At 48.9% G+C, this 26,067-nt stretch overlaps 1 pseudogene across 1 annotated transcript in view; it reads right to left on the bottom strand.

The window, feature by feature from the left end:
* Nucleotides 1-4,656: 4,656 nt before the first annotated feature.
* Nucleotides 4,657-26,067, bottom strand: part of LOC144129642 (uncharacterized) — a 388,920-nt pseudogene continuing 367,509 nt past the window's right edge. Inside the window, exon 11 of the transcript XR_013313924.1 lies at nt 4,657-5,927. The product of XR_013313924.1 is annotated as an uncharacterized LOC144129642 (transcript). The remainder of the gene's footprint in view (nt 5,928-26,067) is intronic.

Raw genomic sequence — 26,067 nt, forward strand, 5'->3', positions numbered from 1 at the left:
ATAAAAAAATAAGCTTTCAAAAAGTGAGTTTTCTCTGTCCGAAATGGTATGCAATGCAAGCCGCGATTCACCAGGAAGTGCTTGCAAAAAAAGTTAACTGCAGTGGCCCATTATATTTTAAGCGCTCAAAAAATATGCACATTCTAGATATTTTTGCAGTGCAGCAACCGAGCGGCATTTACCTTAATTGTGCTCGGCACAAAGTTTACGATCCTGCACTTTCATATCGCGCGCCATAGTTCCAAGAAAAAGGACAAAACAAAATAATTCAAGCACTTACCGCGCGTCAACATACTTGGCCACCTTGACTTCCGCCCAGCGCTCTCCGTCGCAGTTGAGTTTGCGCGGTAGCTCCAGACAGACGCCATGCGTAAGGGATGGAATAAAGGAGGGAGTGAAAGGAGAAAGGAAGAAAGAGGTGCCGTAGTGGAGGGCTCCGGAATAATTTCGACCACCTGGGAATCTTTAACGTGCCCTGACATCGCACAGCACACGGGCGCCTTAGCATTTTGCCTCTATAAAAACGCATCTGCCGCGGTCAGGTTCGAACCCGGGAACTCCGGATCAGTAGCCAAGCGCCTTAACCACTGAGCCACCGCGGCGGGTACGATTAGTTGTACCGATCTGAGTTCTTGTAGCACAAACTACCAGGTGTACCTGGACGATCTCTTTATATTTTCAAACACGTTTGACCAACACTTGGAGCGGCTGCACATTGTGCTACAAGAACACTGAGTTCTTGTAGCACAATGTGCAGCCGCTCCATCATCATCATCTTCATCATCATCATCATCATCAGCCTTACTACACCCACTGCAGGGCAAAGGCCTCTCCCATGTCTCTCCAATTAACCCTATCCTTTCCAGCTGCATCCACCCTTTGCCTGCAAACTTCTTAATTCTCATCCGCCCACCTAACCTTCTGCCGCCCCCTGCTCCGCTTACTTTCTCTTGGAATCCACTCCGTTACACTTAAGGACCAGCGGTTATCTTGCCTTCGCATTACATGCCCTGCCCAAGCCCATTTCTTTCTCTTGATTTCTACTAGGATCTCATTAACCCGTGTTTGTTCCCTCACCCACTCTGCCCGCTTCCGATCTCCTAACGTTACACCTATCATTTTTCTTTCCATGGCTTGCTGCGTTGTCCTTAACTTAAGCTGAACTCTTTTCGTTAGCCTCCACGTTTCTGACCCGTAGGTGAGTACCGGTAAGATTATGCTGTTGTGCACTTTCCTCTTGAGGGAAATTGGCAAACTGCCACTCATGATCTGCGAGAATTTGCCGTAAGCGCTCCACCCCATTCTTATCCTTCTAGTTATATCCCTCTCATGATCCGGATCAGCTGTCACTACCTGCCCTAAGTAGACGTATTCCGTCACAATTACTAGGCTCTCGCTGCCAATTGTGAACTGTTGTTCCCTTGCTAGGCTGTTGAACATTACCTTGGTTTTCTGCATGTTAATTTTTAGACCCATCGACCTGCTCTGTCTTTCTAACTCATTGATCATGGTTTGCAGTTCACCTCCTGAGTGACTCAGCAAGGCAATGTCATCAGCAAATCGCAGATTATTTAGGTATTCTCCATTTATTCTTATTCCCAACTGTTCTCAATTCAGGCCTCGAAATACCTCCTGTAAACATGCGGTGAACAGCATTGGCGAGATCGTGTCTCCTTGCCTGACGCCCTTTCTTATTGGAATTTTATTGCTGACTTTATGGAGGACTATCATAGCTGTGCAGTTGCTATATATATTTTCCAGTATTTTGACATAAGGCTCTTCTACCCCCTGATTACGCAATGCCTGTATGACTGCTGAGGTTTCCACTGAGTCGGATGCTTTCTCGTAATCAATGAAACCTATATACAGAGGTTGGTTATATTCTGCGCATTTCTCTATCACCTGATTGATAGTGTGAATATGATCTATTGTGGAATATCCTTTACGAAAGCCTGCCTGATCATTTGGTTGATTAAAGTCTAACGTTGCCCTGACTCTATTAGCGATTACCTTAGTAAATACTTTGTAGGCAACGGATAGTAAGCTGATCGGCCTGTAATTTTTCAAGTCCTTGGCGTCTCCCTTCTTATGAATTAAGATAATGTTTGCATTCTTCCAAGCTTCTGGTACAGTCGAAGTCATAAGGCATTGTGTATAGAGGGTGGCTAGTTTTTCTAGCGCGATGTCCCCTCCATCCTTCAACAGATCTGCTGTTACCTGATCCTCCCCAGCTGCTTTTCCCCTTTTCATTGCTTCTAAGGCTTTCTTTACTTCATCTTTCGTTACTGGCGGGATGACGCATTGCTGTGCACTGCTGTCTTTCTCATTAACGCTCTGATTACATTGGCTACTGTACAGGTCTGTGTAGAACTCTTCGGCTACGTTAACTATCTTATCCATATTGCTAATGACATTGCCCTGCTTGTCTCTTAATGCATACATCTGGTTTTTACCTATGCCTAGTTTCCTCTTCACTGTTTTTAGGCTACCTACATTCTTTATAGCATGCTCAATTCTCTCCATATTAAACTTCCTTATGTCGGCTACCTTGCGCTTATTTATTAACTTTGATATCTCCGTTAGTTCTATTCTATCGATAGGGTTAGATGCCCTCATGTTTTGGCGCTTCTTAATCAGATCTTTCGTTACCTGAGATAGCTTCCCGTTATCCTTTCGAGCTGTCCTACCGCCTACTTCTACTGCGCACTCCGTAATTATTGATGTCAGATTATCGTGCATTGAATGAACATCAAGATCATCTTCCTCAGTTAAAGCCGAATATCAGTTTTGCAGCGCTATCCTAAACTCCTGTGCTTTCCCTCTTACGGCTAACTCGTTATTGGTCTTCTTCTTCACTAGCTTCTTCCATTCCCTCTTCAATTCTAAGCTAATTCTAGACCTTACCATTCTGTGGCCGCTACAACGCACCTTTCCGAGGACGGCCAAATACTGAATGATGCCAAGCGTTGGTCAAAAGTGGTTTAAAATATAAATAGATCGTCCAGGTACACCTGGCAGGACTGCCACTTCAAGCCAGAGAGAACGGTATCCATCATGCGTTGGAATGCGACCGGTGCTGAGCTCAGACCAAACGGGAGCAGTTTGAGCTTATAGAGCCCGTCGGCCTTCACGAAAGCCGTCTTCTCCCGGTCTCTCTCGTCCACTTCAGTTTGCCAGTACACGCATTTAGGATCTAATGATGACTAATATCGGGCGTCCTGCAATCGGTCGAGCGCGTCGTCTATCCTGGGCAGTGGGTAAACGTGCTTTTTGGTCACGTTATTAAGTTTTCTATGGTCAACATATAAACGCAGAGTTATTGTCTTTTTTATTACAAGAACCACAGGCGATGCCCATGGGCTGGTGAACGGCTGAATGACATCGTCCGCAAGCATTTCGGCAACCTAAATCTGAATGGCTCCTCGCTCCAACTGGGAAACACGGTAGGGGCGCTGGCATACGGGCCGCGTATTCCCATCAGTTATGATACGGTGCTTGGCGAGTGAGGTGCGGCCGACCTTCGAGCACGTAGCGAAACAGTCCGCAATGTCTGCCAAGAGGACCGAGGGAAGATCATTCTTAACCATGGCAGGGCCGGATTTATTTTGACTGACTGAAGAACGTGGTGTGGGCCAGCTTTCTCTGGAGTGGGTCCTCCCACGGTGCACAAACCTGGGGACACAGCAACGTCGTGGAGGAAGGCAATAGCCCTGCCTTTGACGAAGTGCTGATTTTCGTTGGAAAATTTGGTCAGGAGGACGTGGGTAAGGCTGTAACGTAGTCGGACGAGACCTCGGGCAACAAAAAAGCACCGCTCACGCAGCAGTGGAGCATGGCCGTCCACCAGGCCCTCGTAGTCGTGAAATAGGTCGTTCCGCACGAGCACCTGGACACTGCCCCGCGGCGGCACCATGACGTCATTCTCTACAATGCGCAGTGTTGCTGCAAGGATCTCGAGAGCCAGAGCGGGCCACGGCCTGTTTGGTCGAGAACGTGACACGTGCGCCTTTAAAGTCATTCACAGCGCCGTTCGCCTCCAGGAACTCGATCCCCAGAATCAAGTCTCTGGAACACTCAGAGAGCACGACAAAATCAACAACGTACGTGAAACCACGAATTCCAACTCTATCCGTGCACTTGCCAACCGAGGAAATTAGATGGCCACCAGAGGTGCGCATGTGGGTCTCACGGTTCCACGCTGTCAGAACCTTTTTAGGTCTCCAGCAAAGGCACGGCTCATAACAGATTAATCAGCACCGGTATCGAGCAGCACGGTAAACTGTGTGCCATCAATTGTCACCCGCAAGTCGGATGCAGCATATCGGGTACTGTCGCTGCCGCTGTCTGCCCAGGTATCGTCGCCTCGATGGTTTCGCGAGGCAGGATCTTGACGCGTCTCGACGTCCGCGGCCTTGCCTGCAGAGGTCGCTGACATTAGTTTTCCTGACGCGGACTGGGCGAGCGACGGCCAGCAGAGCTACTCCGTCGGCCGGAGCGGGAAGCAGGATAGCGGAGAGGCGGAGGCGAACGGGACTCGCGCCTTCCAGAGTTAGCAAGGTTCTGGCGCACCCAAAGATGCTCCGCAATCTCATGCGGTCCTTCACCGTTCTGAGGACAAAGTGCGTCGAGGGGAAAACCGCGAATACCTGCTCAGCGTTACGGACAGGCTCGGTAGAGATGTCCCGGCTCCCCACAGTGGTAGAACAGAGGCCTACGGTCCGGTGTACGCCACAAATCCGAATTCTGAGGACGTGGCTCAGCTGTAGCAGGTGCAGTTGCATAATATGGGGCGGTGCTACTGACGGGACGCGTCGAAGTGATACCGTAGCCAGGTGCGGTTGCGTAACCTGTGTCGATGATGGCTATGGCAGGCGTCGGAGTAGCAGGACCGTAGCCAGGCGTGCGATGTACAACGGATGCGTATGTGAGTCTGGCATCGCACTGGGGTGGCGCTTCGGGAACAGGAGGTGCCTGCGCAACGTGCCGCACTTCGTCCCTGGTGACTTCTGTCAGCACTGCCAGCGGCGCAGGTTCAACTTGTGGCAGACGGCCCCATTGGAGTTCCTCCCGGACAACTTAACCAATCAGTTCGCGCAAGGTGTGTGCACTGTCGCCGAGGCACGACGAAAAGGTTTCGGGCACAATGCTGTTGATGTCCCGATTGTACTGGCGGGCCCGTTGTTGGAGCGTCGTCTCTATGGTGGTAGCCTCCGTGAGAAATTCCGCTACAGTGCGGGGTGGGCTGCGTACGAGGCCTGCGAAGAGCTCCTGCTTAACCCCTCGCGTCAGATGGGGAAGCTTCTCCTCAGTCATGTTGGGATCGGCACGCTTGAATAGACGGGTCATGTCCTCTATGTAGATGAGCACACTTTCATTCGTGCGCTGGTTTTGAGAGTGCAGAGCAGCTTCAGCCTTCTCCCGGCGGTCGGCGTTGGGGAATGTAGCCAGGAGATTCTGGCAAAACGTCTCCCAGGTGGGAAGGGTAGTCTCGTGGTTTTCAAACCATGTCCGGGCAGATTTTTCCAGAGCAAAATATAAATTGTGGAGCTTGCGCTTGTCGCTCCAGCCGTCGTAGCGGGCGACCCGCTCGAAGGTCTCGAGGCAATTCTCTGCGTCTTCAAACACGTCACCGTGAAAAGATGGCGGTGTTCGCGGTGTGTGGCAAAGGATCGGCGCCAGGTGCCGGGTGTCAGTGGCCATGGCAGTTGGATTTAGCGGGATAGGCTGGGTCAGCGCCGGGGATGTGGTGTCAGCGGCCATGTGAGTTAGTCTCGGTGGCCGAGGCAGCGTCGTTCTGATGGGCGGGGGAAGGTGCCCAAATTCAGTCGACTCTCCGCGGATACGGAGGCTGGGTCGCTGGTGGGCAGGTATGAGGTCCGTAATGATGCTGTGCGGAGTGTGGCGGTCGGGAAGCGTACCCAGCTCAGCTTCATCAAATGTGACGAACAATTCCGAAGAGAACCTCCGGAGAGGAAACGTAGAACTGCGGCGGTCCCTAAGTGGTCCGAGCGCGCGAGCGAGAAAGAACCATCTTCTTTCTCTACGAATGCAGGTATATATATATATATATATATATATATATATATATATATATATATATATATATATATATATATATATATATATATATATATATATAGTGGACTCTCGTTAAACGGAACCTCAAGGGACCGGGAAAATATGTTCCGTTTATCAGGAGTTTCGTTTAGAGAGAGAGGAGAGGGTTCAGGTTTTTGAAATCCATTCCGCGTTGCCTGGTCCCGACAAGGCAGGTGTGCGCGCTGTTGGCAGTCTCCGCGGAAGCGGATCTCAAATGCAAAATCTATATAATAAAGAGAACGGTACACTATGGGCACAATCTTTATTGTACAAAAGCAGTAAGCAATTAACTTTTTTTCAAAGCACTACTGAAATTAACAAGATGTGAATAGTGCAGTTTTTCCGTGGAAATCAGTGGTAAGTGCAATTTATTGGCTTGTTAAAAAGAACTTTATGTTTGCTTGTTTAGCTCTCGCAACCATTTTCTTTGAATGGCGCCATCCATACTAGACAGGCTGCTCACTTCTGCAGAATTTTTGGGAGCCGTCTTGCTCGCCAGTCCCCGCATGCTGTCGTGTCTGCAGCGGCAGCCTCCCCTGAAACGGTACGACACACTATGCTATTCCGATCTTTAAATCTCGTCAACCACCCTTCGCTGCACAAGAAACCTTCGATGCCGAGCTGCAGAACAAATCCTTCTGCTTGTGCGTGAATGAGTAACCCGCTGAATGGAATTGTTTCACGGCGGGCTTTCCGCAGCTAAACCACCAGGAACTTCTCCAGATCTTCGTGGTTGGCCACCCGCAGTCGTTTTCTTTGAGGGCCAAAGCGTGACGTTACGAAAGACTGCCGCAGCTTATCCTTGTTCTGAAGTATCCTCGCGAGGCTGCTCTTGGGGACAGTGTAGTTCGTCGCAAGCACTGTTTTTGTGAAGCGACCACTCGAGAAGTCGTTGATTATCTCCACCTTCCTTTCCAACGTAAGGGCATTGTGAGATCGCTTCTGCGCTGCCATCGGATGCTGACTTCGCGACGAAATGTCGCAGATGACATTCAACAGCGTATGTAAGGCTTAAGCCTAGCTGAACACACCTGGAAGCACACCGTGACAGAAAGCAAGCGATGCGGTTACAGCCTGCGAGAAAACCGGAAACGTCCAAACACGCAAATTGGAAAAAGGGCGGGGAGGGGGGGCAGTGATGCATACCGCGATGGGGCTGCGCGTTCACGCCAAGTTGCGGTTTCGAGCCTATTTTCGGTTCCGTTTATACGGTGGTCGGAAAATTTTTGTTCCGATTAATGAGATTTTTTTTTCGTTGCCTTAATACAAAACCAACCAACTGCAAGGCATTTGTTCCATTTAAGCGTTGGTTCCGTTTAACCCACATCCGTTTATCGAGATTATATATATATATATATATATATATATATATATATATATATATATATATATATATATATATATATATATATATATATATATATATATATATATTTCACTTCTATTCTGGTTTTATAATAAACTGCACGTCTCCAACCAAAAACTTTAATTTTAACCCAACGTTTCGAGGCCAACTCGGCTCCTTCAACAGGGGTGACTGAGGGCAGCAGCTAGCGTCTTTCCTTTGACCCCCTCACGTTCCTTTGACCCCCTCCTCCCCTCAATTCTTAAAGACGCTAGCCACTGCCCTCAGTAACACCTGATGAAGGAGCCTAGTGGGCTTCGAAATGTTGGGTTAAAATTAAAGTTTTTGGTTGGGGACCTGCAGTTTATTATATGTCTTCAAACCCAACCAGACAGGAACGTCTATGAAAATGATTAGTTTTCAATCTATTCCGGGTTTGGTACTCAATTACAACTCCTTCGAATTTGAGGAAAGGCACTTCCTTCTGGTGAACGGTACGGCGATGGGGACCAAGATCACACCTGCATACGCCAATATATTCATGGCGGCACTTAAAACACCATTTCTGGACACTCAGCCTTCGAAGCCACTCCTCTACAAGTTCTTTCTGGACGAATTTTTTCTCATCTGGCCCCACAACGAAGCTAGCCTACTAACATTTATAGGAAACTACAGCAAATTTCACCCAACGATATCGTTCAAACACAGCATCGCCAAAACATCTACAAAATTTTGGATGTAACATTCCAAGAGTCCGTAACAGCTGCACCGCTGGGGAGCGGGTCACGCTATGTGAACTGTTGGGATCAGTTTCAGTCTGTTCTGGTGGTTTCCTTTTTGTTGTTTTCGTGTGTTTTTCCGTTTTTTTCCATCATTTTCATCCGCAGTGGTCGAACTTCTCGCTTCCGCATAAAGAAATCTTTCTTGCTTGCATCTTCTCGGCGAAAACACCCCTCTCTGCCTCTGCTACATGTCTCTGACGTCTGTATCATAACTTGTTTTTTAACTTGTGTCTTTCGCAACCCTGCTCCTTTCCCCTTGATAGAAGCCAACACTCTTATCTTCTACTCCGGGATGTGTCTATATGTTGTCCTCCTCAAAGTAAAGAAACAGAGAGTTCCTCCTCTCTCTCTACATTTTGTTCTGTAAATGCGCACATTTCTGTATTCGTACAAACTAAAGCCCAGATGAAGGACGGTCCACCGTCTGAAACCGTTGGTAAATGAACCAAGATATTCGTACCAGTTGTGACCTTTTCACTGTGCAAGTTTAGTTTTCAGTGGCCCGTTGAGAAACGCCGACTGGTTCCACACTATATATATATATATATATATATATATATATATATATATATATATATATATATATATATATATATATATATATATATATATATATATATATATATATATATATATATAAGGAAGCGGACGGTCTCCGAAACCAAGGTGCATAGAGGGAGGAACGTTTCTATTTTTTTATTTGAAGTCCTCAAATGAGAGAATAATACTTCAATAAATCTGTAGCTTAAAGGAAATTAATTATAAATCAGCAGAAAAAGCAAGCATGCCGCCGGTGGCGTCCGAACCCACGACCTCCTAGTATCGCGTCCGGTGCTCTACCACCCAAGCTACGGTGACGGCTGTCCAATCTGCTGCTCTCGTGGGCAATTATGTTTCCGCGTGTAACCGAACCTTGAGATGTTCACCAGCGCCACCCTCGTCCATAGCGGTGGACGTAGCACGTCCTGCAATACCGCGTGACGTGGAACGTCATCTAACGGCGAGGGCAGAAACACTGCGAGAACCATCTTATGCTACCTATGGCATCAAGACTGCCAGAACCGAGACCGTCATTAAGCCATTAGCAGACAAGGCAAATAAAATGAGGGGCTCGTTTGACGAACTTATGAAGGTAGCCAACGATCACCGAAACCAAGGTGCAGAGGGGAATGTCTTATGTTTTTTTGTTTTATTTGTAGTGGCAATTATTGGGATAATATCACTTCGATTAATATTTCGCTTAGAAAAAATTACTTTCAAAGCAGCAGAAAAACCAACCACGCCGATGGTGAGATCCGAACCCACGACCTCCGAATATTGTCACGTAGTGGTGACGGCAGTCGAAGCAGCGATGAAGACGGACGAAAGTGTCTTCTAAAAGAAAACTGTTTATTGGGCTGACTTGCACCCAAAATGAACTGAATCACTCGGCGGGGGCGAAGCGACGAGCGTGCTCGGCGGTCGTCGAACAGAATGCCGGCTGTTTTCGGCCGTCCTCAATTTAAAGCTGCTAGCGAACTTTCGAGATAAAGCGTGCAAAGTTCCTACAACATTCCGTAGCAACGTAGAATCAGCTCTGCCTGGCTGCGATCAATCGAGATATATCTAGTTGCGTCTTGCGTCGCAAACAAAGCGATAAAGTGGTGTGGCGGCAGATTTGAAAAAAGAACAAACACTGCAAATATTCGCGGCATTACTCCCCTCTCAAAGAAGCATCGACCAGATGCATTAAAACAAATAATGCGACTAGTAAGAGAAAAAAGAACGGATCTTGTGAAAATAGACCATGGAAATGCAGCGGCCTTTAGCGCGCATAATACGGCTTCAGACGGACTACATGGACAACTTCTGGTCGTACGCGGCGTATCTGGGATGCAATCATTGCGTCAGGGATGACTTCATAATCCAGTTCACCTAGCCGACGAAGAACCTTGTACGGGCCAAAATAGCGGCGCAAAAGCTTTTCACTCAAACCACGGCGGCGAATGGGCGTTCACACCCAGACTTGGTCTCCTGGCTTGTATTCCGCGTTGCGTCTTCGTAGGTCGTAGCGTCTGGCGTCGGACCGCTGCTGACCTTTGATCCGTAATCGGGCAAGCCTTCGAGCTTCTTCTGCGCGTTGAAGGTAGGCGGCAACGTCGACGTTCTCTTCTTCTGTAACCTTGGGAAGCATGGCGTCCAGCGTGGTCGTGGCCTCCCTGCCATTGACAAGCCTAAAAGGCGTCATCTGGGTGGTCTCCTGCACTGCGGTGTTGTAGGCGAAGACGACGTAAGGCAGGATGACATCCCAGGTTTTTTGTTCGGCATCGACATACATGGCGAGCATATCGGCGATGGTTTTGTTCAGACGCTCAGTGATTCCGTTGGTCTGCGGATGGTATGCAGTTGTCCTCCGGTGGCTGGTTTGGCTGTAACGCAGGATGGCTTGCGTTAGTTCCGCCGTGAATGCTGTTCCTCTGTCCTTGATGAGCACATCGGGGGCGCCATGTCGAAGATGAATGCACGAATAATTTGGCGACTTCTGCTGCTGTTCCGTTCGGTAGGGCTTTCGCCTCGGCGTAGCGGGTCTGGTAGTCGGTCTCTATGATGATCCACTTATTTCCAGATGTTGACGTTAGAAAAGGGCCAAGCAAGTCCATGCCGATCTGCTGAAAGGGCCTTGAGGGAGGTTAAATGGGGTTCAGAAATCCTGCTGGTCGTGTGGGAGGGGTCTTTCGTCGCTGAAAATCTCGGCAGGTTTTCCTAATAGTTTGCGACATCGGCAGACAGTCGAGGCCAGTAATACTTGTCTTGAATGCGGCGGAGGGTGCGAGTAAACCCGAGAAGTCCAGCTGTCGCCTCGTCGTGTGAACCCCGTAGAACTTCTTCGCGGAGACAACAGGTAAAACCTGGAGGTAGGCTGTTTTCCTCGATGTAAAGCTCTTCCAAAGGACCTCATTCTGCACACAGAAGGAAGACAGTCCTCGCTTGAATGAATCGGGGGGGGGGGTGAAGAAACCTTGCCTTCCAGGTACTCGATGAGGCCTTTTAGGTCGGGGTCCGAGCGTTGCTGCTGAGCAAAAGAGCTGGGGTTGATGGGTCCCAGGAAGGCGTCCTCATCGTCGTCCGGCGGTGGTGTATCTACAGGGGCTCCTGACAGGTAATCGGCGTCAGAGTGCTTGCGTCCGGACTTGTAAACGACGGTGGCGTTAAACTCCTGGAGACGCAGACTCCATCGAGCGAGTCGGCCAGAGGGGTCCTTCAAATTGGCAAGCCCGCAGAGCGCGTGGTGGTCGCTGACCACTTGAACGGTCGTCAGTAGAGGTAGGGGTGGAATTTCTACGTAGCCCAGATGATGGTAAGGCACTCCTTCTCACTTGTCGAATAGTTAGCCTCGGCATTGGAAAGGGAACGGCTATCGTATGCGATGACTTTCTCCAGCTTGTCACTTTTTTGAACAAGGACGGCGCCTAGTCCCACGCTGCTTGCGTCGGTATGAACTTCAGTGTCGGCGTTTTCATCAAAATGCGCAAGGACCGATGTGGACTGTAAACGACGCTGAAGTTCCTTGAAGGCTTCTGCTTGCGGCGCTTCGTATTTAAACGGCACGTCTGCCTTCGTCAGTTGGGTCAGCGGCTCGGCGATGCGCGAAAAGGTTTTCACAAATTGTCGGTAATATGCGCACAGTCCGAGAAATCTGCGCACTGTTTTCTTATCGGCCGGCGATGGAAACTGTTCAATAGCAGCTGTTTTCTGCGGGTCTGTGCGTACTCCCTTCTTGCTAACGATGTTGCCTAGAAACAGCACCTCTTCGTAGGCAAAGTGGCATTTCTCTGCTGTAAAGGTTAGGCCAGACGACTTGATTGCGTCCAGTACTGTTCGAAGTCTTTTGAGGTGCTCTTCAAGGTTCGAGGCGAAGACAACGACGTCATCTAAATATACCAGACAAATCTGCCACTTCAGGCCTGCCAGGACTGTATCCATTACTCGCTGAAACGTCGCTGGTGCGGAACAGAGACCAAATAGCATCACCTTGAACTCAAACAGCCCATCAGGTGTGATGAATGCTGTCTTCTCGCGATCTCTTTCGTCGACCTCAATTTGCCAGTAGCCGCTCCTGAGGTCTATCGATGAGAAATATTTGGCGTTGTAGAGGTGGTCCAGTGTGTCGTTGATGCGGGGGAGGGGGTAGACGTCCTTATTTGTTCTGTTGTTCAAGCGGCGGTAATCCACGCAGAATCGAAGTGCCCCGTATTTCTTTCTGACTAGAAGAACCGGTGCCCCCCATGGGCTGTTTGAAGGCAGGATGACGTCGTCGCGAGCATTTCTTCGACTTGGTCCCGGATGGCTTGTCGTTCTCGCGGTGACACACGATAGGGGCTTTGACGGAGAGGTCGGACGTGTTGGTCCGTTATAATGCGATGCTTGGCAATTGGTGTCTGTCGCACCTTCGGCGATGTCGAAAAACACTCACTGTAGCTTTGAAGCAGATTGCGGATCTGGTCTTGTCTGTTACGGTGCAGGGCTGGGTTGATGTCAAAATTGGGCGAGTTCTCTTGGTCAGGCGAATCTTCTGCGGAGGGGTCGGAGAGGGCGAAGGAGTCTCGTACGTCGGATATTTCGTCGAAGAAAGCAATCGTCGTTCGTCTCTTAATGTGTCGGTATTCTTCGCTGAAGTTAGTCAGCAGTACTTCGGCCTGGCCATTGCGCAAATGTGCGATGCCTCTTCCGATGCTGATTCCTCAGTCTAGGAGCAACTGCATTTTGCCCTCAATGATGGCTGCAGCGTTAATGGCTTTCGTGGCGCCTACCGTCACGATAACGCTTGATCGAGGTGGGACGCTCACTTCTTCCTCCAGGACGCTCAGGGCAACGTGATTTTCCCCAGTATTCATCGAAGCGATGGCTTTGTCCATCGAAAGCGTGATCAGCTTGGATCGCAGGTCGATGATCGCCTGATGCTCATTAAGGAAATCCATACCCAAGATCACTTCGCGGGAGCATTGCGGTAATACAACAAAGGTCACAGGATAGGTATGGCCTTTGACAGTCACTCGCGCTGTGCATCGTCCTGATGGTGTAATGAGGTGGCCCCGTGCGGTGCGAATTTGTGGATCGTCCCAAGCCGTTGTGACTTTTCTCAGATGCGCAGCGAATGTTTCCTTCTTCACCGAGTAATCGGCTCCTGTGTCGAATAGAGCGATAACTTATCGGCCGTCGATAGTCACTTCTAAGTCGGAGGTCCTGGCTCTTGCATTGCATGTCGCTCTCGGTATCGGGTCAAGGCTTCGTCGCGTATGCGAGTCGCGGGTGTGGCGTGTGGTCGAAGCTTTTCTGAGTGGCGTCGTGGTTTTGAAGGCAGTTTGCGTTGTGGTCGCGGTTGTCATTTTGTGCGGCGTCGGTGCAGCGAGGGTAGGTTCTTCATGCGGCGTCGCGGGTGCAGCGTCTTCATGGGGCGTCGTGGGTGGAGGATCTTCGGCGTTTCGCTCGTGAGCAAACTCACCTCCAAAGGTTGCTGCCTGTAGTTTCCCCTACGGGGGCTGGGAGACCTTCCTCGTACCGCGTCTGCGTAGCTGCGGCGTGGCGACGCAAAGCGCGAGTTTGACGGCGATGGTGAGCGCGAAAAGCGGTTCGGCGTGTACTCCTCTCGACGCAGGTACTCGTCGATTTCCTGTGGACGTTGTCTGAAGCGTTGTCGTGGGGCGTTAACGGCAAATCCTCGAAGTCCGACAAGTCGGTACGGGCAGTGACGAAGAATATGGCCGGCCTCACCGCAATGGAAGCACAACGGCCGGTTGTCGGAAGTCCTCCAGGCGTCGCATTTCCTGGGGCTTGAGCGTCGGTCATAGGCTGGGCGGGCGCGGGATGGGAGGCGGCGTTGTGGAACAATTGGCTCATCTCTGGGAGGACATGGGGGTTGTCGCTGGGGCTGAGCAGTCCTTACTGCAGCGGCGTAGGTCATGGCCTGGGGTTCTGTGGCAGTCGGGGTGCCAATTGCCTTTTGCACTCCTTCCCGTACCACACCCATCAGAGTCGCTGCTTGTGGCTGTGGGAAGGATGGCAGTAATCGGCGTAGCTCTTCTCGGACGATTTCGCGGATAACTTCACGCAAGCTGTCGCTGGTGGTGGCCGTCGTGTCCGAACGGATTGCACAGGCAGTGGAAGGGCGATTGTACTACCGAGCTCGGACGTCGAGGGTCTTCTCAATCGTGCAGGCTTCTTGCATAAATTCCTCGACTGTTTTTGGCGCCTGGCGGACGAGGCTTGCAAACAGTTGCTCGTTTACGCCGCGCTTTAAAAACTGAACTTTCTTTCCTCGGTCATTTCGGGATCGGCGCAGCGAAATAGGCGCTTCATCTCCTCGACGTAACAGCGGACGGGCTTATTCGGAATCTGGATCCTGGACTCGAGGAGTCGTTTGGCTCTATCTTTCCTCCCGACACTGGTGAATACCTTCAATAGTGCTCTCTTGAATAGTTCCCATGTCCTAAGGGACGACTCGTAGTTTTTGTACCACGTGCGTGCGGAGCCATCCAATGAGAAAAACACGTGTCCAATTTTTGCCGCATCAGCCCACTTGTTCAATGAAGCCACGCGCTCAAATTAGTCCAACCATTCTTCAGGGCCTCCGCCTAGGGATCCATTGAAAGTTGGCGGCACCCGCGGCTGCTGCAGTATGATCGGTGTCGACATCTTCGTCGAGGTTGCGGTGCTCGTAGCAGCGTCTTTTCGGTGTGTAGTGCGGTCCGGCAGTTTCCCGAACTCAGGCTACTGTCCCTGGAGACGTCGGCTGGCTCGCTGAGTTGCTGGTTCGTCGTCTGGTGCGAAGCGCTTAGGGCTGGCTTCACGACTTGAAGGGGGCGTCCGGAACATGGAAGGCTATCCGAACCTTGAGAGTGTTCACCAGCGCCACCCTCGTCCATAGCGGCGGACGTAACACGTCCTGCAATACCGCGAGTGTGACGTGGAACGTCATCTAACGGCGAGGGCAGAAACTGTGCGAGAACCATCTTATGCTACCTATGGCATCAAGATTTCCAGAACCGAGACCGTCTTTAAGCCATTAGCAGACAAGGCAAATGAAATGAGGGGCTCGTTTGACGAACTTATGAAGGAAGCCAACAATCACCGAAACCAAGGTGCAGAGGGGAATGTTTTATTTGTTTTTAATTTGTAATGGCAATCAATGGGATAATATCACTTCGATTAATCTTTCGCTTAGAGAAAAATATTTTCAAAGCAGCAGAAAAACCAACCTCGCCGATGGTGAGATCCGAACCCACGACCTCCGAATATTGTCACGTAGTGGTGACGGCAGTCGAAGCAGCGATGAAGACGGACGAAAGGGTCTTCTAAAAGAAAACTGTTTATTGGGCTGACTTGCACCCAAAATGAACTGAATCACTCGGTGGGGGCGAAGCGACGAGCGTGCTCGGCGGTCGTCGAACAGAATGCCGGCTGTTTTCGGCCGTGCTCAATTTAAAGCTGATAGCGATCTTTCGAGATAAAGCGTGCAAAGTTACTAGAACATTCCGGAACAACGTAGAATCAGCTCTGCCTGGCTGCGATCAATCGAGATATATCTAGTCGCGTCTTGCGTCACAAACAAAGCGATAAAGTGATGTGGCGGCAGATTTGAAAAAAGAACAAACACTGCAAATATTCTCGGCAATATCGCGTGCGGTGCTCTACCAACTCAGCTACGGCGACGGATGTCAGATGTGCTGCTTACGTGTGCATTTATATTTTTCTCTTGTAAGCAAACCTTGAGAGTGTTCACCAGCGCCACCCTCGTCCACAGCGGCGGACGTAGCTCGTCCTGTAATACGGTGAGCGTTACAGGCGAAAACATAAATACCCAAGAAAGCAGCACAGAGGACAGCCGTCACCGTAGGTCAGCTGGTATAGCACCGGACGCGATATTGGGAGGTCGTGGGTTCGGATCCCACCGGCGACATGGTTGTTTTTCTGCTGCTTTGGAACTAGTTTTTTTTTAGTGATGAGTCGAAGTATTAATCTCACATTGATTGCCGCTACAAATTAAAAAAAAGAGACATTCCCCTGTGCAATTTGGTTTAGGTGACCATTGGCTTCCTTCGTATGTTTGTCGCACGAACCCCAATTTCATTTGGCTTGTCTGCTAACATCTGTACGAGGGTTTTTTTCCTGGCAGTCTTGATGCCATAGGTAGCATAAGCGGGTTCCCACTCAGTTCACGCCCTCGCTGTTAGATTACGTTCCACGTCACACTCGCGGTATTACAGGACGTGCTGCGTCTGCCGCTATGGACGGGGGTGGCGCTGGTGAACACTCTCATGGTTCCCTTACACGCGGAAGCATAATTACCCACGAAAGCAGCCGAGTGGACAGCCGTCGCCACAGCTCCGTTGGTAGAGCACCGGACGTGATGTTTGGAGGTCGTGGGGTTGGATCCCGCCGGCGACATGGTTGTTTTTCTCGCACTTTGGAGGTAATTTTCTTTAAGTGAAAGATTAATCGAAGTATTATTCTCCCATTGATTGCCACTACATATTAAAAAAAAGACATTCCCCTGTGCACCTTGGTTTCGGTGACTGTTGGCTTCCTCCATATATATATATATATACAGAGAGAGAGAGAGAGACAGACACAGAGAGCATAAACGTAGACGAGCGCCCTGCTAAGTTGGAGTTACCGGCTTCTCACCCACCGCGTCGGCCACGCATCGATCGAGGTGAAGCACAAAATGAAGCCGTGTGCTGCACGATATCAATGCACATTAAGGATCCCCAAGTGGTCATATTACACCGGAGACCTACACTACGGCACATCTTTCTTTGTTCCGTCTTTCCCTCCCTCCTTTAACCCTTCTCTTACAGCGCGGTTAATTGTCCACCGAGTTGTGCGACAGATATTGCGCTATTCACTTTCCTCAAAAATCAATTTCCATTTAAATTTTTTTATACGGTCCCTTGCCCTCTTTCTCAAGTTTCCTTCGAGGACGTATATTGTAACTGTCCTCAAATACCAACATTCTTTTTCCAATTTCTATTATAGAGTAGCTTGCCCTCATTCTCAAGTTTGCTTCGAAGGAGGACATTGTAGTGTCCTTATGTATATTGACAAAACCGATTCATTGTAAGCCGCACCCGCCGCGGTGGCTCAGTGGTTAGGGCTCTCGGCTACTCATCTGGAGTTACCGGGTTCGAACTCGACCGAGGCGGCTGCGTTTCGATGGAGGCGGAACGCTAAGGCGCCCGAGTGCTGTTCGATGTCAGGGCACGTTAAAGATCCCCAGGTGGTCGAAATTACTCCCGAGCCCTCCACTACGAATACCACTTTCTTCCTTTCACTCCCTCCTTTATGCATTCCCTTACGGCGCGGTTCAGGTGTCTAACGATATATGAGACAGATACTGCGCCATTTCCTTCCCCCCCCCCCCCCCCCCGCAAAAAAAAACAATTATTGTAAGCCGCTCAACAGCTCTCAAAGCGGTGGCGGCTGAATAAAACAAACACAGGAAACGATGAGGCGGAAATGGAAAAACAGTACAGAAAGGAAAGATTCTGAAGAGCGATAGAAAGGAGAAAGGAGCGTTAATCAGCGCACTAGGCGCAACCGGGCGCAGTCATGGTTGATGTCACTATTAAGTATAAGTGATGGGGTGGTTTATCGAATATGATTTTACTGATTCTTTAAATCTGAGATCTTGAAATACGACTTTTCCTGAAATATTTAGTAAATGCGGTATATGAATAGTAAAGGTCTGTCGGCCGTAGCCGGTTATAGTTACGGGTATTCTTCTTTGCTCTTCAAGCAGGGAGTACTTTGACGTAGTCTGACCTTAAGTAGTGAGGTATAACTTATTGCTGTGTATGTGTTGCAATAATTTGTAGTGGTATATCTGTGGGGCTGGAAGCATTGTATGTTTGATATATAGATTTTAAGTCGGAAGATAATTCTCAAATAGTCTTAGTACCTCTTTCTCTAATACTAAGAACAGGTTAAAATTGTTAGCAGTAGTTGTTTTCCATACTAGTGCTCAGGGTCTCCAGCAGTTTGACCCCGCTGTGCTTGTTGCACCGGGGTGCTCAGCATGGGTGGCACAACAGTTTAAGAATATATTTAGGTGGTAGTACTGCGCCCTGCGGCGCGACGAGATTTTGTTCGTCGCTACTTGTGCGTCTCTTTAGGAGGATAGATGGCGCCACGCAACGGAGGCTTGTCTGCTCGCCGAGCAGCGACGGCCCTAATGCAGGTGTTGCAGGATCGTTCGGAGCGCGGCGAATACATAAGAGAACGTACTTTTTGATAAGCATTGAAATCTCAAGGGCATTTGCGCAGTTCGCATGCTTCACAAATACTGCCCCGAAATCGAGGATCGGCCCAGCACACTCGTGCTCGGTGGCAGAACTCCGCCGCTATACACGCGATGGCCGGTAGCAAAAGCAAACCGCCAGTGCGAAGCTTCACTGGCGATATTTGCGACGTTTTAGTGGTTGTGTAATGCACTTGTCGCTAAGCGAGCATAAAGTAATTTGCGGAAATTCCCGCGGCGTTGCACTCGCCGAGCTAATCTTTTACGCCGATACGGAAGATGCTGAGCGGCTGACGATCTTCACGAAAGCTAGACCAGCATGCACACGGTAAGATAAGATACTTCAGGCTGTAAGCTTTACTTTATGGATGTCAGTAGCGAAGAATTGCAGTAAGCCTGCCAAAGTCGCTATGCTGCAATTTATAATGTTCTGCTAGAAAACGCTTCACTGCTCTTTAGAAAGCCGTTTACAAATTATGCACCTTCATATGCGTTATACACCTTGCCGGCGTATTTTCTGCCTTTCATATCGCAGTGTGTTCTGGCACCAAAATGCACAGCGGGGTCAAACTACTGGAGGCCATGAGGTGTACCGATATTTCCTGCGCTACCATGCCTTCTCGGATCTATAGTGTGCCTAGGAAGGATGTGGCCCGGATATTCAAGAGCGAAACACATAGACTACGGAGAGTGTAAACCGCCGTTATCAGCACCAATTGAGCCGCTTGCTGACATCGTGACCTCCATAATTTTAAACCCAAGATATTTCAGTGTTCAGAGCGCTCGGCTATTGTGCCACTGCATACGGGTTCGAACCCGGCTGCGGCGACCGCATTTCAATGGGGTCAAAATGCAAAGGGTGCCCGTATGCTGTGCGATTTCTGCACACATTAAAGAATCACAGGTGGTCTGAATTAATCCAGAGCCCTACGCGCGACTTCCCTCATATAACTCATATAGCTTCGTTAAGGTAAACAGCACAATTCTCGTTTCTACACTGCGGTCTGAATAGCGATTCCGTGTGCCACAAAAATTCAATAATACAAACTGCCTTGCGGGCAGATGAGATATCGTGTTTTCACAAGATTAAGCACAAAACACATTTAGTCTCAGCTTGATGGGCAATTTTCGGACGCCAGGAGGCCGGGCCGGCGCAGCAGTTCTCTGTCAATCATTCCATCCGTCTCCTTGGACAATGACTGCATAGACTTCTCATAAACAACCATACACTCTATGAAGAAATAATGACTACAAAACAGGCATGGTCTCTCGGTTGCAATACCTATCTGCTGCGGGGATTACCCCAAACCACAGGTCCAGGCGAAGCCGCTGTGATGGCTCAGTTGTTATGGCACTCGGCTTCTGACCCGAAAGACGCGGATTGAATCCTGGTCACGGGGTTAAAATTTCGATGGAGACGAAATGCCGGAAGCCTGTGTACCATGGAAATCAGTGCACGCTAAAGAACTCAAGGTGGTAGAAATTAGCTGCAACCTTCCCCTACGGTGTCCTCATAGCCCAAGTCAATTGGGGGCGTTAAACCCCTTCAAATCAATTCAGCCTTGCAGATACATATAAACAAGAAAGTGCAAAATTCTGGTCTAGGCACGGGTATGCCAAACTTTTCATCTTTGATGACAGATGCAAAACCTGTGTATTACCACGGGTGACTAGACCCATGTATTCAGTCAAGCGTGCCAAAAAACCTAAATTGAACATCTTACTGCGTGCATTTTAGGGCATGACGTTTAAATATTTATGGCTTCTCGTTGATAATTCTAGCGTGAAGCCTAAGCGATGAATTGACGAATTAATGAAAGAATTTCACTGATTCGATTTGTCGATGTGAAGAAACTGAGCTTAAGTTCAAAAAATAAAGTGTTGAAGGCCGCTAAAAGGTGAGATTACAACGATGACATTTAATTCTCCCGGCCGTTTTCTGGGTCGCTTCTAACTTTTTAATCGCTAACTACATGTATGCGTTCCAAACTAGCAGTGCATAATCGAAAGTAACATCAATAAAAGATTTATACACTAAGAATGTTGTATCTTTAGGCGAACATGCTGGAGTTCGCCGTTGGTAACATAATTTTAATGGTTTGGTTTGGTTTATGGGGGGTTAACGTCCCAAAGCGACTCAGGCTATGAGAGACGCCGTAGTGAAGGGGTCCGGAAATTTCGACCACCTGGGGTTCTTTAACGTTCACTGACATCGCACAGTACACGGGCCACTAGAATTTCGCCTCCATCGAAATTCGACCGCCGGGGCCGGGATCGAACCCAGGCATTTCGGGCCGGCAGTCGAGCGCCGTAACCACTCAGCCACCGCGGTGGCTCCATAATTTTAATAATTTTAATGACATACTACATAATTAACCAATATAATTACAGCAGAACTTCTTGTGCTGAAAAATGGCACTAAGGTACTTATACTCTGAAACCCTGTCTACGCCGCACCCATTGAAAAAGCGTCAAAAAATGGAGAGAGAAAATTTGTTTCAGAGCTGTTCTGTCGCATAACGAAGTCGGCTAGCCCGAAGCGCAGCTGAATAAAATGTACTCATTCCCCACAATCGCGGCGATTCGGCATTTGGACCCGGCTAAGCTTCGTAGACATGCCGTAACAATAACGAACACATCACAGCCACCAGATACATAGCCGCAAAGAACGCCCACGAGCTAGGAACGCACCACTATGGAGGCTTGCGCAACGATCACCGCGGGAGGTGCAGAATGCTAACACAAAGTTCTAGAAGCAGTGAGCCTAAAGTTCACGCATTTAGATGCTCTCTGGGAGCGGAAAACACAGAAAAATACAGCCTAAGATGACACCGATTGACAGGCATGCCGCTCCGCGGGAGTTCCAGTTAGGTTTCTCTCTAGACAACAAACGTACGCAGTCTCCAGCGCTTCTGTGGGGCATAGCTGCTGCTTGTTTTTAAGTCATCAGATGTACTTCGTATAGCTTCATTCTTTCGACATATTGCAAAACACACTTCCGTCATTTGGTCAATTATTTTCGTGAGTCCGATTGGGCTTCTCTTAACACCTACCTTGTCCTGCGACCATTTGCGTACTGGAAACATGTACTCTTGAGTGCTACCGCTTCAACTCAACAATCTATTAGGGCACATAGAATCAATTCGCTTTAGACACACGGAAAACCTACCACCACTGTAAGCGCCCCTTCTGCTTGACATTGACGAGGCCAACTGTTAAAAGCAGATTTTGTGCGGGCCACCCAGCGAGTGGAGCTGCGCCATTCTCCAAGTGAGGCTCGGGCGCTACGCTTCACCTCATGTTCTTTGAAGCAAGGATCAGTGGGAAAGCCTTGTAGGGTTTGCTCCACTTATGTTTCGTGCCTGCTCGGCAATCATACAAAGCCTTTTTAAATATGTTCCTATATCGGCTTTCATGTCTCAAAGAGACTCAGGCTGTGAAGGAAGCTAAAGTGAAGGGCTCGGTATAATTTCTACAAGCTGGGCTTCTTTAAAGTGTGCGGACATCACACAGTACACGGGCCTCTAGCTTTTCGCCGCCATCGAAATGTGACCCCCACGGCAATGTTCTAACCCGCGTCTCTCGGGCTACGAGCAGAGCACCATCTATTTTACATGTGTCTGGCTGCTAAGATTCTTTAAGTAATGCAACGCACCCTCAACTGCCTCCTCCTGCTTGGTACCACTCACTGTGGGTGTTGGGGCCGAATAAAACAGTGCCTGCATTCGAAATGTGTTTAAAGCGGGTCAAGGACAGTGTTTGGTATGAACATTAGGATACAAAAACTAATTTGATTGCCGCTGCATTCCAGCACAGGCTTCTCAATGTACTTTAAGCGAAATTTCCCACTTCTCTGTCCATCTTATCAGTGCTCTGAAACGTCCCTTCCCTCTTGGGCCATGCATGTTTGCGCCATGCAAGCAAATTCTCAATAGTTCTTAACCTCCATGCGTTTCCTTTTCATCCTCTCTCTCTCTCAATAGTTCATTGTAGTTAGCCAATAAAGCTGTGCAATTAATCATCGTATGCTCCTGCATCTCCCTCTCAGAGCTGAGAGCGTAAACCTTCGGCGATGAGTGTAAAAAATGTCACTACAAAATGATTCCGCTCTCATAAGCATCATCTCTACTGCTGCTTTTCATCGTGCGCTATTCTTCATAAATAATTTTCATACTTTCTTCGTCGCAGCAATTTCAAAAAGCGATCATGACTAGTTAAACTGGCTGCCAAGCTGGAAACCACTGCTATCTGTTTAAAAAAAAATTTTCTCATTAGAAAGAGAGATAAACATCCGGTATACTAACATAACCTTTTCTGCACTAAAGGGAAATGTATTAAGAATTGCAAACCTGTCGTGCCCCTATTATCTGTGTTACGGCGCTGTCTGCGAAAAATAAGAAACTGGATGACAGAAAGAGAAGAGATACACCACTATTCCAGCTGATGCTTCGCATTTATTCGGAAATGACCAAGCTGGAACCGACTCTATCGTAAGGTCAGTAATTTGAAGGAACAAGGCAAACTGAGCGGCTAATTAAAGTCCCTCTCAACGCCAAAATGGGGGTGTTCAATTCCTTAAGTCAACATAGTGTGGGCGTTTATGAAAGCCAGCAACTACAGAATTGAATCATCCTTCCAAACAATACCCGCCAACGGTCGATAACCACACCTCCGTAAGAAAGCGTTGCCTTAAAACTACAGATAATGTTTACCACTTTCGGATCGATGCGAAAGCGCGGATTTTTCCTATGTAAAAGACGACGATGAGCGGGAAGTGCCGCGGGACGTAGCGCTCGCGCTACGTGAACAGACAAGGACCAAACAACGGACGATTTTGCTCGGGGGTTGGTGTCCATCAGATTAGTTCCAGCGCACTTGAATGTTGGACTATATCTGTGGATTTTGCAGTGTCTTCAGTTTTAGCGTGAATACACGAATTCCTCAGTGGACCCCTACAATTGTGAACTTTTGTTAACCATTGGTTCTGTGAGCAGGACTTGATTTTAAAGCGAAAGGTTTACAAGCCTATCGGCGGCGATTTCGCTGTGTCTGCACGAATGACCTGCAGCCGCGCACTCTGCTGTCGCCGCGACCGTTTGGTGGTGCCTATTGAGTACCTCGCTATGGACGTAGCAAGTCAGCCGCAGCCGACGGCCTCGAGAGTCGTGAGTGGACCCTCAGCAGACGTGGGACATAGTCTGATCATCCGACCGACTTTTTAGCAGTTTTAGCAGTTGATAGGGAGCGTAAAAGCGCTAAACGGGCAGCAGATACCGGTGAAGAGCAGAAGCTTCGCCGGGCTCAGCGGCGAGCTAAAGCTGCCGAAACAGGACAGCGACGAGTCTTGGAAGCAGCCGCGGTAAATAGTGGCTAGCCGCTGAAGTCAGTTCTCGCAGTGACGAACGCACAACGAACTACGTGGTTATACATGTGAAAAGCTTGCATAGCCAGTGTTAGCTGAGCTAAGCCGCAGCAATTTTTTGTCCAATGTCCAACTGTGCTGGGACATCCCCGCTCACTGCTGTCGTCTACTTGTGTAGAAGTGCCGTGCGTGCGCCTGGGACCTACGTTTGCCCATCGTGTTATTGGTGACGTCATATCTGTGATTCTCTTCGGTTTTATTCATTAGCGAAGGCATATTCTTGCTGCGGGAAATAGACACAAATGAATGCAGCATTTTCAATTATGAGCCATTTTTGGAGGCGAACACTGTTGATTGTTCCCTCTAGGCAAATGGACGAAAACGACAACTTCGTGAAAGATGCGAGTTCCTATTGCACTCTTCTCTGTAGTAGGAACCGATGGGCGTGCCTTGTAATGATGAAAGGCGCCGCAATGACTCGAGAGAGCGACGCGCCCCGCAATCGCGCGAGACTGCAGTGCCTGGTTAATGAGAGGCGCTCTTTCTCAATTGCACTCACGCTCGCGAATGTGCCCATTCAAAAATATTCCTGAGGGTTCGTCGACCCGGCACAGAGCGGCCCGTACCCCTTCTTGGAGATGGAGCGCATGGTAACATACGATGAAATCATCCTCCACTACCGAAGCGATCAGCTGAAATACCCACCCCCGCACAAATCTCTCACCAAAGCAAAGCAGGTTCTCTGACGGCAACCTCAAGCGGGTACATTATCTAAATCCTGCTATCTACTCGACGGTGCACACCACAGAATGCAAAACCCGCGGCAATCTCTGCAATCATTCTCACGAAAATCTTATTCAGATGTTATTCGAGTGCCCAGGAGAAAAAACACAGCCTAGCCTCCAAATCTCAAACCAGAGTCTTTATAGTTGACTGTTTGTCAGTTATGACACGGAGCAAGAAAGGTGGAGCGCAGTCGAGAGGGTCTACGGGCCTGTCCCTACCTTATCTCTAACCAATACTCTTGTGGTCATATGACAAAAAAATTACGAGACACTTTGGCAACTAATGTGTACAGAGGGGAAAGCCGACATTCTGTGACAAATTTCACTCGGCCCTGACGACTTCCACTGGAAGTGACGTCACACCGTTCCCATGGCAGTATTGATACCGAAATTATACATCGTTAGGGGATGTCAAGTACCAATTACGCTTAATTACACATTTTCCATATATTTTAATAGAAATCCGACGTTTTTCCGACAATTCTGTAAAAATTTTCACTATGCCCTGACTACTTATGATGGATATCACGTCACACCTTTCTCGTGGCTATATTGACGTACGCGCTATTTCGACGCAATTTTGACTTTTTTGACCACATTTAATTAACTAATTATTCTACAGTCATCAAACGTAGCTTCTAGGTTCATTTTTTTCCCCTTCTATCTGAAACAACCATAGGTTTTCTCCTATCGTTTTTTAGTTCCCGAGTTAACACGTGTGACACCCTCTGTTAACCGATGGACGACAGTATGAGCCATTAAAGGCCTTCGCCTTAAAGGGACTATGCAATGAATTCAAATTCGCTAGTAAATGTTTTCTGTGTTTAGAAATGATGCTAATGAGCATTCACACCAAGTATAAGTCTACGGAAAGGAGCCTGCAATTTTTATAAATTAAAAACAACGTGTTTTTTTTTAAATTCGCGTGCCGATTGGTGTGCTCGTAGTGACCGATATTGGAACTAAAATCGTGGAAGAACGACGTCACATTACCATTGACGTCGCCAGGCCACCACACACTGTCATTCGCTGGAGCCACGGCAGCCACGACGTCACGGGCACACTTCCGGTAGCCGTGAAAATCGTCTGCTCGTGCCGCCGCGCGACCCTCTCGGGCAAGCGCGGGCCATGGTTTCGTGCCTTCGCGCGGGCCTTTTCAATTTTCCTCTGCCGCCTCCTTTGGTCGGGAGTTGGACGTGTCTCGCATGGGCTCCCGCCTCGAAGCCACTTTTCGGCAGAAAGAGTCAGCCTTCGGGCTCGAATATTTTGGACGACATCCGGGCCATTGTCCAGTGCCTGCTGCAGCCGGATTTTGCCAATCTACGGACACCTAGGCATATTGCCGGCTGACTGCCGGCCTAGCCATCGAGCTCGACCTAGCTCGTCACCTCTCCGCCGGGAACAGCGCCCAGGGACCC

This window comes from Amblyomma americanum, chromosome 4, assembly GCF_052857255.1.
Source record: "Amblyomma americanum isolate KBUSLIRL-KWMA chromosome 4, ASM5285725v1, whole genome shotgun sequence".
Classification (NCBI taxonomy): Eukaryota; Metazoa; Arthropoda; class Arachnida; order Ixodida; family Ixodidae; genus Amblyomma; species Amblyomma americanum.